This window comes from Mesocricetus auratus, unplaced genomic scaffold (genome assembly GCF_017639785.1).
Source record: "Mesocricetus auratus isolate SY011 unplaced genomic scaffold, BCM_Maur_2.0 Super-Scaffold_100001, whole genome shotgun sequence".
Lineage (NCBI taxonomy): Eukaryota > Metazoa > Chordata > Mammalia > Rodentia > Cricetidae > Mesocricetus > Mesocricetus auratus.
Window position 1 is genome coordinate 2,458,128 of NW_024429187.1, and position 12,101 is coordinate 2,470,228.

The 12,101-nt window shown below is 39.9% G+C and overlaps 1 long non-coding RNA gene across 1 annotated transcript; it reads right to left on the reverse strand.

Moving 5' to 3' along the window:
- Positions 1 to 308: 308 nt before the first annotated feature.
- On the reverse strand, positions 309 to 7,606 carry LOC121139731. The gene is made up of 4 exons (XR_005876643.1): positions 7,480 to 7,606; positions 6,892 to 6,927; positions 2,031 to 2,088; positions 309 to 397 (listed from the first exon to the last, which is right to left on the reverse strand). It is a non-coding gene; the product is annotated as an uncharacterized LOC121139731 (long non-coding RNA).
- Between the last annotated feature and the right edge of the window lie 4,495 nt (positions 7,607 to 12,101).

Here is a 12,101-nt window from a genome sequence, read left to right on the forward strand (position 1 = left end):
GGATGGTTGAATTGGGGGAAAGAAAGAGAAGGAGAGCAAGGAAAGAATAATGTTGATAGAGGCAGCCATCATGGGATAATCAAAAATTGACAACAGGGAAATTCCTAGGAATACACAAGAATAACCCAAGGAGAAGGTGTCTGAGCTGGCATAAAACAACATATCTAACTACAGTTTTTTTTATTATCCATGCTACATTTTCCCAGTGTCCCTGGTGTATTTATCTGGATGTTCTTATATTGTAACCACAGCACTAATTTTCTAGCATCCCCCATATTACTAAGAAATATAGACAACACTCAGAAATTGCATGCTGAAAATTTTATTGGGGTCAGGTAGACAGTACAATGCTTCTTTGGTCTCTTGTTCTGGAGTACATGATCTTCTCAGGCACTTTCTGAAACAGAAAAGGAAGGAGGAAAGTTAGTGGAAAATTGGGACATGATGGAGTTTTAACTGCTACTACACCACTGAAGTGAGAGAACATAGAGACAAAATCCTTGTCTCCTCAATGCCTTCCTCTCTTTCCTTCCTAATTTTCTCATGTTTGCTTTTTCAACCACTGAGCAGACAATAAAACTAGTTTGATTCTTATAAGAAGAAACTGAATGATGGGCCTTAACTTGCTCATCCTTGGACTCTGATTTAAAACGTTTCAGGATATATTTCCAAATGTGATCACTGAAATGCACACTGACCTGAAACCAGACTAATATCAATTAACAGAATGAAAAATAAGGAGATCAAGGCAAGTCGTGCAATGCAGTATTGTACAATATTTATACCCAAAATATTCTAAGTATACAAAAGGCAAGATACAACCAAGAAGACAGGCTGCAGGGAGATCCAATGAACATATTTGTATGAAGCAATGCAGTTGTATGGCTGATGTAAGCAGAGGCCAACTCCCACAGCTAAACACAGAGCTGAACTCAAGGAATCCAGTGACAGAGAAGGAGGACTGATGAGCAAAGGGGTTAAGACTGGGCCGGTTTAACCCCCAGAAACAGCTGACGTGTCAAGGGTTAGCACTTGAATCCCAGACTGATGACTGTGAATCCAGCATGGGACTGATGAAGACCCCCTGAATGCAGGTGTCAGTGAGGAGGCCTAGGAAATCTAATGATCCTTGGACAGTAGATCAGTATTCATCCCGGGCATACAAATGGTCTTTGGGCATCCATCCAACAATGGGAAATGCACTCTCACCCTGGACTCTTGGGGGAGGGTCTAGGCCCTGCCCTGGATGAAATGACAGACTATAGACACCCCCATGGAGGGCCTCACCCTCCCTGGGGAAATGAAGGGATATTGGAGGGGTTGGTGGGAGGGCGTGGGATGAGGTGGCAGAAGGGAGAAGGACCTGGAATACACATATGAAGCAACCTTGTTTGTAATTTAAATTTAATTTTAAAATAAAAATAAATAAAGAAAAAAAGTAGTAGATTTCAAAGATAAGAATGCGAAATTAAGATAATATATAATCATAGTATTCAACCATGTAAAGTAGGTTTGCAGGAACTTGGGCATACACAATTTTAGAAGAAGGTATTACAAATACAGACAAGGTCAGAGTTGTCTCTAAGGTATCACTTAGAGACAATGGATCTGAGCATCCCTGGTGTGAGTGAGGCAGAGTATCCAAGCTGCAGAGATGAGAAACTTTAGTGACAACACAGAAAACAGAACCAAACGGAGGTTGCTGCTGTACTTCTACAAACCAACCCACCTCAACAGGTAATCACTGAGACAACCAGAACTTTGGAGTTCTCTTACTCAAAGGCAGAACTAAATGGAGTGTTTCTCCAAGGAGGTCCTATATCAACACACACATACCATCCTATACAATCTGAATGCAAAATTAGAAATGGGACCATGGGTCCCCAGGGCCCTTCCCGCACCTGCCTCAGCTGCACAAGCTGGTCAGTTGGAAAAGGCTCCTGAGGCAAGCTGCTACAAAAACCCCCCATAGGACCCAGTAATCTACAAATCTCATGCTATTCCAAAACCACCCACCCATACCCAGAGACCTCAGCGACTCCTTGAGAAACAGACAGTGGTTGCACAGAGTAGATCCAGAGGGGCTTCCTGAAATACAAACAGCAATGGCAATGATTGGATTGTGGTGATATATTATTGGCACTTTGCTTTCTGAAGGATCAGACAAGCTTTAATAAATAATAAATAATATCATTACATTGGACCAAGATGTAAAGACACAACCTGTACCAATTGTAGGAAGAGGTGGGAAGGCACCAATGTGAGGATACATTCAACAACCTAAAGAGCAATATGGCAACATGAGAATGTAGTGGTCCTAAAACAGAAAGACCTGATCTCCCTAATCTAGAAAAATCAGAAAAAAATAGCTTAAATATAATTTTATGAAGTTAACAGAGACCCTTAAAGAGGAAATGAATAATTCCTTTAAAGAAGTAGAAGAATAGTCAAACAAAAAATTGGAAGGAACAAATAAATACCTCTTTAAAAATCCAAGAAAACCAAGAGGGGGCCATGGACCACATCCCTCCAGTTAACTGATTTCCACGCTATGATTTGAGAAATACAGAAGGGAAGGGCTTTGTGTTTAGTATTTTGATGAATACTTGTCATTAGCATATGCATTTTAAGGACTGTTAGTCTCGAAAGTCCCATATCTAAACAAGGACTTGAAACTGTCACCACAAGTCGTGGTAAAATGGTAAAGTTATCATTTCCCATATTGCATTGATGGGTGGTCCATGTATTTGATGGCCAAGAGCAGAAGGATTCCATTTGTTGATCCTAAAAAGCAAAAGATAATGTCTATACATTTGATGAGAAGATGAGAGTTAGGCTGGGGGACCTCCTTGCTGGACTGGTCCTTGCGGGGATTTCAGCTGCAGGGGAAAATTGGTCTTGAACCTACTCTGATGGTAGTTCCCCCTGTGGATTGTTCTCTTCATTCCCATCAGCAGCCGAGGACACTTGTCCCACTTCTGGCTGTGATTCCTGCTGTGGATCATTCTAGCAGGAGAGGCCTCTGAGACTTGGTTCTGGCTTTGGTCCTTAGATACTGTATGGGGAAGGCCAGAAGATAAGAGCACCTTGGTGAAAGAAATACCTTTTTTTATCATTTTTTATTTTAAATTTAAATAGCTTGTTTTACATGTCAATCCCAGTTCCCTCTCCCTCCCCTCCTCCCGCACTCCCCTTCCCCCCCTCCCTCCCACCCTATTGCCAAATCCTTCCACATAGGGGATATCTAGAGTCTGTCATTTTACTCTTGGTAGGGTCAAGGCACTCCCCTAAGAGTCCAGGCTGAGAGAGCATCTCTCTTTGTGCTATAGGCACATGAAGACAGTTTGTATACCAGGGATAGACACTGATCCACAGCTCAGGGCCCCATAGGTTGCCCAGGCCTTCTCACTGACACTCACATTTGGGGGGTCCAGATCAGTCCCATGCTGGCCTCCCCACTGTCGGTCTGGGGTCCAAGAGCACTCCCCTGTTCAGATCAGCTGTCTCTGCTGGTTTTGCCAGCCCATTCTTTGCCAATTTGCTCATCACTCCTCTCTCTCTGTCACTGGGTTCCTTGGGTTCAGTTCAGTGTTTAGTTGTGTGTTTGCCTCTGCTTCCATCAGTCACAGGATGAAGGCTCCCGGATAGTTATAGACATCAAGTTCATTATCAGGAATGGGCATTCGAGGTGGTCCCTCCACTATTGCTTAGCTTGCCAATTGATGTTATACCTTTAGATCACTCGAGGTCACTCTGGTGCCTGATCTGTCTTCGATCCTATGATTCCCTCTTCCCCCTATTCTACCCCCACCCCTTCAACTTCCTGTTCCCCCATGACCAACTCCCTTCCTCTTTACCCCCTCTATTCTTCCCAGGTCCCACTCCCCCCAACCCCTCGCCGTGTTCCCCATCAGAGGATCTTGTCTCCATCCTCTTCTCTTGGGTACTATGCATATATGCATATCTTTTAGGTTCTTTCCTGTTTCCCAGACTCTCTATCTGTGGAAGTGCAGACTGGCACTATCCTGATCCATATCTAGAATCCATATATGAGTGAGTACATACCATGTTTGTCTTTTTGCGACTGGGTTACCTCACTCAGGATGGTTTCTTCCAGTGCTATCCATTTCCCTGCGAATTTCAAGATTCCATTGTTTTTTTTCTGCTGAGTAATACTCCATTGTGTAAATGTACCACATTTTCTCTATCCACTCTTCAGTTGAGGGGCATCTAGGTTGCTTCCAGGTTCTGGCTATTACAAACAATGCTGCTATGAACATAGTGGAGCAGATGCCCTTGTTGTATGAACCTGCCTCATTTGGATAAATGCCTAAGAGTGGAATTGCTGGGTCTAGTGGTAGATTAATTCCCATTTTCCTGAGGAATCTCCATACTGATTTCCAAAGAGGCTGTATGAGTCGGCATTCCCACCAGCAGTGGAGGAGTGTTCCTCTCTCTCCACATCCTCTCCAGCATAAATTGCCTTCCGTGTTTTTGATTCTAGCCATTCTGACAGGAGTAAGATGGTATCTCAGAGTTGTTTTGATTTGAATTTCCCTGATGGCTAAGGATGTTGAGCACTTTCTTAAGTGTCTCTTGGCCATTTTAGCCTCCTCTACTGAGAATTCTCTATTTAGCTCTGTACCCCACCTTTCAAGTGGATCCTTTGGTGTTTTGGAGACTTGTTTCTTGAGTTCTTTGTAAATTTTGGAGATTAGCCCTCTGTCAGATGTAGGGTTAGTGAATATCTTTTCCCATTCTGTGGCCTGCCTTTTGTCTTTTTGACTGTGTCCTTTGCCTTACAGAAGCTTTTTAGTTTCAGAAGGTCCCATTTGTTAATTGTCTATCTCAGTGCCTGTGCCACTGGTGTTATGTTTAGGAAGTGGTCTCCTGTACCAACTCGTTGAAGAGTATCTCCCACTTTCTCTTCTAAAAGTTTCAGTGTGGCTGGATGTATGTTGAGATCTTTGATCCATTTGGACTTAAGTTTTGTACAAGGCGATAAACATGGATCTATCTGCAGTCTTCTGCATACCAGTACCCAGTTATGCCAGCACCATTTGTTGAAGATGCTTTCTTTTTTCCACTGTACAGTTTTAGCTTCTTTGTCAAAAATCAGGTGTTCATAGGTGTGTGGGTTAAAATTAGGGCTTTCGATTCGGTTCCATTGGTCTACCTGCCTATTTTTGTGCCAATACCAAGCTGTTTTCAGGACTATAGCTCTATAATAAAGCTTGAAGTCAGGTATGGTGATGCCTCCTGAAGTTCCTTTATTGTATAGGGATGTTTTGGCTATCCTGGGCCTTTTGTTTTTCCATATGAAGTTGATTAATGTTCTTTCCAGGTCCTTGAAGAATTGTGATGGAATTTTGATAGGGATTGCATTGAATCTATAGACTGCTTTTGGCAAGATTGCCATTTTTATTATGTTGATCCTACCAATCCAAGAGCATGGGAGATCTTTCCATTTTCTGGTATCTTCTTTGATTTCTTTCTTCAAAGACACAAAGTTCTTGATATACAGGTCTTTCACTTCCTTGGTTAACATTATCCCCAGATATTTGATGCTGTTTTTGGCTATTGTAAAAGGTGATGTTTCTCTGATTTCTTTCTCAGTCACTTCATCATCTGTATATACTAGGGCCACTGATTTTTTTGAGTTTACCTTGTATCCTGCCACATTGCTGAAGGTGTTTATCAGCTCTAGGAGTGACCTTGCGGAGTTTTTTGGATCACTTATGTAAACTATCATATCATCTGCAAATAATGAAAGTTTGACTTCTTCTTTACCTATTTGTATCCCCTTTATCTCCTTTTGTTGTCTTATTGCTGTAGCTACAACTTCAAGTACAATATTGAAGAGATATGGAGAGAGTGGACAGCCTTGTCTTGTTCCTGATTTTAGAGGAATTGCTTTGAGTTTCTCTCCGTTTAGTTTGATGTTAGCTGTTGGTTTACTGTATATTGCTTTTATTAGGAGAGATGGCTCAGAGGTTAAGAAATACCTTTTGCTTTCTTCCTCTTACCTTATCACACAATCCTTTCTCCCAGAACCTGTCTGCCAGCTGCTAACTCCTTCTTTCATTTATCCTTGTTCTTTGGTTTTGTAAATATACATTACAATGAGACAGAGAGCTATGTGCTTGTACCCTGGCACAAGTATGGGCTACAGCTGTAAAACATACAAGTTTGGGGAAGATTATTTTTCATGAGATGTCACCCAAAGCCAAAGGGCAGTAATGCAAAAGGAGAATACATTAACAACAGGAAGATTGCCAACTGTGATTAAAGACACTATAAACTCTCTGCCTCTACAAGGGGTTCTAGCCCTGGTTTCTGATCCCTGGGATGAAATTCGACTTCTCTTTTCAATACTTTACATCTACACAATGAAACCCTGGGATAAGAGAAGAACAAACTGACCTCCACCAGATTCACCAAATGCCTGGGAACAACTTTGTCCTTTCTTTTTTAATCAAACACAGCGGCATAGTGAATAGAGAAAGCAGAAAGAAGAAACAAGAAATCCAAGGACTTTCCCATCTTTTTCATAAACTGTGTAGTTATAGTCAGAACCACCAACAAAGAAGAAAACAACAGACCCTCTCGCTAACAGAAGAGTCTGAAGTAAGGCACTTTTGGCTTCTGACTCATCTCATAGTGGTCATGTTTGGATTGGAAGCAGGCAAATTTCTTGTGCTGTTATGAAAACTTGGTCTGTCTATTACTCAGTTGGCTGAACTTGGGCATGATCCCCAGTATCAAAGTTAGGAAGTATGTTTACATCTTTAGAGAAACTAATATTGGTTCATTCCTAAGACAGAATATGTTAAGACGACACAATGAAACACAGAGTTACACAGCATGAAAGGATGACCTGTTGGGCTTTACCTGCAGGGAGAGCAGCAGGATCCTCATTGGTGACCTCTAGAAATAAAGCAGAGGATGAAGTCAATATTCAGATCACATTCTTTCAGAGCTTACAGATGTCCTAGGAGCACACGTGATCTCATCAGTCAGGCTATCAGTCAAACTTCTTATGATATATGTATATATTTTCTATACCAGACAGTTATCAGACACAATGGCAACTGAAACCTAGGTGAATGTCACACACATGGATACAAATATATGGTGGCATGGGAAAACTGGAATAGAGTAACTGATGGATATATTTATGATATTCATGGCAGTATATGGTCCCATAGTTGACACATATACATGCACATGAGTGAACACTCCCCAAATTATAACACGGTCAGGCTCATACATTTGCAACTATGAAAACACATATGTAAGTACATACATGTGTACACATACACACACACACACACACACACACACACACACATCATAGTCACCATAGAAGTATAGTTCACAGTATTAACAACCAGCAATAGACTTGAACAATAAGCAAACAGTAATTCTAAATTGAGATGATTGCTTGCAGTACTGCTTCAATATCATTGTAAAAGTCACCTTTCAGGCTTGTGAGAAAAGACACGTTGGCATTTTCTTTTCCACCTAGACCTTTTGAGTTAAATTCTCAATGAGGATCCATGGATGACAGTCTGCAGTTGTGAAGTCACCCACCTGGGCTTCAAAGGTGCCATTGTTCTACTATTTTAATAAGCCCAGTTGCCTTTTGTATTTCAGCACACACTTGGGAACAACTCCAGAACTTCTTTCAGGATTCTGGCAGTGTTGTTCACAGTGACCTTGCTGGCCTTAAGCTCAGCAGGTCCAAGCCAACTCAGGACGGAGATACACTCATCTGGGTCTTAGGAGATAAGAAGGAAGGGACTAGATCTCTGTGAGTTCGAGGCCATCCTGGTCTACAAAGCTACACAGAGAAACCCAGTCTGTAAACCCACCCCCTAAAAAAAGGAACAAAGAAAGAACAAAAAGAAAGTCCAGTGAGGACACAGAATGAGCATGCATGTAGCTAGCCTTGCTGCAGATTAGACATGGGACAGATGAAAGAAATAAATGCACATCCCTGCTGTCAGTAATGGAATCAGAAGAAAGATCTCACTTTTTGCATATACAGAGATAAATGCAACACACAACTTATGAATTTTATTCCCTCATATATTCAACACTTTAATGTGCTTCAAATTATTTTGTGAGGTACTGTGCATATGTTTATATTTTGGAGATCTTCTTGAAAACTATAATAATACAATTCAAATATTCAGTGAAAGTCACCTATAAAAGGACAATGGAATTTGACACTGAAATATGAATATTCACAACAATAAGCTTAAAAAGTAATAAAATGTTAGAGCTACCAGGAAAGAGAGGCTTCCATTAGAGCAGGTGGGTATCATCATAGTTGGAGCTCTGCCACCTCTTCTGTTCTCCTCTCTCCAGCACATGTCAGGGGTCCAAGGGACCCTAGTTACAGGTGATGTAGAGAGTGGACAGAGTTTGTATTTCATTACAGGAGATTTGTAAGCCCTGTATGACTGGAGACTTAACCCTTTTCTTCAGTGATTTTGTTTTTTTCTTTCATACATTTTTTGAAGGTGCCACTGAAATATCAGCAGGTAAAGCTAAGTTCACCCTCAATTATGTCCCTCCTTTTCCTTAGTCACTTACCAGTTCTCTACTACCAGAAGAAAACTGTGTATAACCTACTGCATTTGTCTATTCAACTGAATAGCTTCCCTCATCAAAACCTTTACATAAATACTCTGAAAATCCTGAGTGGACCATGTTGTATTTGTCTCCAGGTTTCAAATACTTTCAGTGCAGCAGTAGAGTCCTTAGCATCTAGCTCTGACAACAGTGCTTGGGAGCACTGATTCAACACATGGGCAGCTAGTTATATGTGACTGAAGAAATATAATTAACAAATACCCATGTTCAAACACTTTGAGTTTTGTCCTGTCTGACTTTGTAGATATGTACTCTGAAATGTAATAACACATCTCTATTAAAATTATCATTATTATTATTATATTTCATGAATTAATAAGAATAAAATTGTCCTGGAAACAGCTATCTAAGATGTCTTAAGTATCAGTGTATGGATTAAGAGAAGACAAACTCAACAAGGTATGGGCAGCAGGGATGCTGGCTGTTGAAAGGCAGGCTATAAGAGAAAGTGTTGTGTGAAGTAGTAAGCTTGGGAAAACAAGAGATCACCTTTTCCCACTTCAGTCATCTGTTCTTCCCCAACCCACACAAGAAATGAACAAAGCTAGAACCTTAAGCTATATTGACGTTCCATTTTGAAGCACCTTCTGAGGAAGTTGATCCTCAGCAGGACTTATCAGAAGAATATCTACAGCAATTTCTCTCCACACTTCTGGAAAATCAACAATTACATATAACAATTAGGTATTCAGTAACACTTTCTTCTCATGATTTCAGAGGCAATAAACAGCAGTTTTTGTTCCCATGGCTATTCTAACCAACAAAGAACACCCACTTTCTAGGCTCCAAGTGTCAACTAATGTCTTCCCAGGGATCATTCCATAAAAACACATCCCCAAATAAATCACTCCATAATATGCATGCCAATGATGAGTATGAATTAAATTCAGTGAGCATGGAGACCTTCACTTACCCTGTGATGACTCAGTTGGGCACTGTTCAATTTCCATGAGTTTGTGGGCTTTCTACAATTAGTGTTGTTGAATTCTAACTTTAAACCACGGTAATCTGAGAAAATACAGGGAGTTATTCCATTTTTTGATTTTTTGATGTTTGCCTTGCTAAGGAGTATGTGGTCAGTTTTAGAGAGGGTCCCATGAGATGCTGAGAAGAAATTATAATATTTTGTGTTTGGGCGGAATGTTCTATAGATGTCTGTTAGGCCCATTTGAGTCACAACATCTGCTAGTTCCTTTATTTCTCTGTTAAATTTCTGTCTGGCAGACATGACCAGTGGTGAGAGTTGGTTGTTGAAGTCTTCTCCCACTATTAGGGTGTGGGGCTCAATGGGTTATTTATGCTTTAGTAATGCTTCTTTTACAAATGTGGGTGCCCAAGTATATTGGGAATAGATGCACAGAATTGAGACTTATCTTGATGGATTTTTCCTGTGATAACTATGAACTGTCCTCCTTCATATCTGTTAGTTACTTTTAGTTTGATGTCTATTTCTTAGCTTGATTCTTAGGACCATTTGATTGGAAGACCTTTCCCCAACCATTTACTCTGAGGTAATGTCTTTCTATGATGTTGAGGTGTGTTTCTTGTATGCAGCAGAAGGATGGATTCTGTTTTTGTATCAATCTGTTAACCTGTGTCTTTTTTGCAAACTGATTCATGTGATATTAAAGGAAAATAATGACCAGTGATGGCAAATTGCTGTTATTTTGTTTTTGTTGTTGTTGGCATTGTGTGTGTGCTTCTCTTCTTCGGGATTTGCTGGTGTGGAATTCTCTATTTCCTGTGTTTTAGTGAATGTAGCTAACTGCCTTGGGTTTGAGTTTTCCTTCTAGTACTTTCTGTAGTGGTAGAATTCTGAATAGGTATTGTTTAAATATGATTTTGTTATAGAATAGCTTGTATTCTCTGTGTATGGTGATTGAAAGCTCTGCTGTACATAGTTTCTGGGCCGGCATATATGGTCTCTTAATGTCTACATAACACTTGACCAGGACATTCTGGCTTTTGTTGTTTCTGTTGAGAAGTCAGGTATAATTCTGAGATATTTGTGTTTAAATGTTACTGGGCTTTTCTCCTTTGTAGTTCTTAGTATTATGTCTTTTTTCTTTGTGTTTAGTGTTTTTGTTTTTGGGTTTTTTTTTTGGTCCAGTATATTTTGTGTTCTGTAAGATTCTTGTGCTTTCATAGGCATGTCCTTCTTTAGATGGTGAAATATTTCTTCTTTTATTTGTTGAATATATTTTCTGTTCCTTTGAGGTATATTTCATCTTCTTCTCTCTCTATTTTTCTTAGGTTCGGTATTTTCATGATGTCTCAGCTTTCCTGGTTGTTTTCTGCTAAAATTGGTTGGATAATCACTGTCATATCTTCAAATTATGAGATTCTCATTTCCGTGTCTTGTATTCTGTTGTTTATCTTTGCATCTGTACATCGTGATTGGTTAACCTTATTTTCCACTTCTAGAATTCCCTTGGGTAGTGTTTTCTTTATTGCCTCTATTTAAGTTTTTAAAACCTGAACCATTGCCTTCATTTGTTTGATTGCTTTCTCTTGGTTTTCTTTAAGGGATTTCTTTCCATTTTTTTGTATTTTCCTCCATTTCTTTCAGGGAGTTTCTCATTTCCTCTTTAAGGGTCTCAATAAATCTTCATTAACTTATTTTTAAAGTCATTTTCTTCTGCTTCATCTGCTTTGAGATGTTCAGGTCTTGCTGTTGTGAGCCTCTTGTTTCTGGAATTTATGTTGTTGAGTGCATTCTTACATTGTTGTCTATCCATCTCTTCCTCCATTCACTACAGGTGGAACTTGTTCTTCAAGAGGTCCTTCTTTCTCCAATTGGTGTAGTTGGGGACTATGGCTCCATTTATTGATATTCCAGGAGCAGGCATGCCATGTCTCCTGTGACTTCCTCTAGATGTTTCAGAAGCTCAGTAGGTTGCTGACACTTTTTATTCCTCATACCTTCTGCGGGTACCTGTGACCAAGCACAAATGGGTGTGGCCAGTGCTACAGGTACCTAATATCTCAGTGCCTGTGCCATTGGTGTTCTGTTCAGGAAGCTGTTCTTGTATCAATATGTTCATATCTATTCCATATTTTCTCTTCTGTAAAGTTTAGTGTATTCAGTTTTATGTTGAGGTCTGTGATCCACTTGATTTCAATACTTCACAAAATTGGAAAAAAAGACATGGATGATTTTCTTGATAGATATCACTTAACAAAATTGAATCCAGATCAGATAAACAATTTGAATAGACCTATACCTCCAAGTAAATAGAAGCAATCATTGAAAGTCTCCCAACCAAAAAATTACAGAGCCAGGCAGTTTTAGTGCAGAATTCTACCAGACTTGCAAAGAAGACCAAATACCAATACTCCTCAAATTATTCCATAAAACAGAAACATAAGGAATATTGCTAAATTCCTTTAATGAGGCCAGAGTCACCTTAATACCCAAACCTTACAAACACTCAACAAAA